The sequence below is a fragment of the Montipora capricornis genome, chromosome 1 (genome assembly GCF_036669925.1).
Source record: "Montipora capricornis isolate CH-2021 chromosome 1, ASM3666992v2, whole genome shotgun sequence".
NCBI classification, from domain to species: domain Eukaryota; kingdom Metazoa; phylum Cnidaria; class Anthozoa; order Scleractinia; family Acroporidae; genus Montipora; species Montipora capricornis.
This window is the reverse complement of record NC_090883.1, coordinates 41,717,075-41,717,876: the sequence shown is the minus strand read 5'-3', so window position 1 is coordinate 41,717,876 and position 802 is coordinate 41,717,075. Positions and strand designations below refer to the sequence as shown.

At 36.9% G+C, this 802-nt stretch overlaps 1 protein-coding gene across 1 annotated transcript in view; it reads left to right on the top strand.

The window, feature by feature from the left end:
- LOC138044388 (polyunsaturated fatty acid 5-lipoxygenase-like) overlaps positions 1 to 239 on the top strand; it is a 14,406-nt gene extending 14,167 nt beyond the window's left edge. The window contains exon 15 of the mRNA XM_068890912.1: positions 1 to 239. This exon is cut by the window's left edge and continues 1,412 nt beyond it. The gene's annotated coding sequence lies outside the window, so the exon portion shown is untranslated.
- Positions 240 to 802: the final 563 nt, after the last annotated feature.

The window sequence follows — 802 nt, the reverse complement described above, 5'->3', positions numbered from 1 at the left end:
GAAGTTCATAACCTTGAACACGGTCATGGGCTTCTGGTAGAATTCAATAGTAAATTTTTATATTTATTGAGAGCACAGAATTGCATTATTTTTCTTTGTGTAGATAGAGAATCGCGTGACTTATTTAGCCAGTAAAGTACAAGAAGCTAAGATAAAAATATTTTTGTAGCACTTAAAATAATTACACACATGCAATGTATACCTTAGTTGGGTGCACTGAAATAAAGCATTTGTTTGTACCCCCCTGGTCCTAGGTGTACTCTCGAATAAGACTGGGATTAGGAAATCGAACAATGACAGTTGCTTATTTATCTATTTATTTTGATTTAATGGCAAACACACTATCCAAGAACACACTAAAAATGCTATAGGGAAGGTCTGTCAATGTGTCGGCAGAAATTCGGAAAGGTCACCTCAATGAGTGTGAAACAAATCATAGCAATTACAGATCACAACAACAAAATATTTCATTAGCCTAGAAATTATGGAAAAGTGTACAAACCACCCCGACAACATGCCTTGATTTTTGTTTAGTGCGTAAGTGTATTGCATTCGTTCTCAGCTGGAATAACTTCTAAAATGACCAATGAGATGGCAACAACACTTCAGGAAGGGAGGACGCTTCATTTCCTTTTTTTCTAAGCGATTCCAAATACGAAGTACTTTCATTTAGCCTTGTCTGACTTGCTTTGAAAAGAAGGCGGACTTTTCAGTGGTCCATTCCAACATCAAAAGGTTATTTTATTACTCGGAATCCGAGTGAACAAATGACCAACTTAAACAGGTCCGTAGGGAAGGGGAG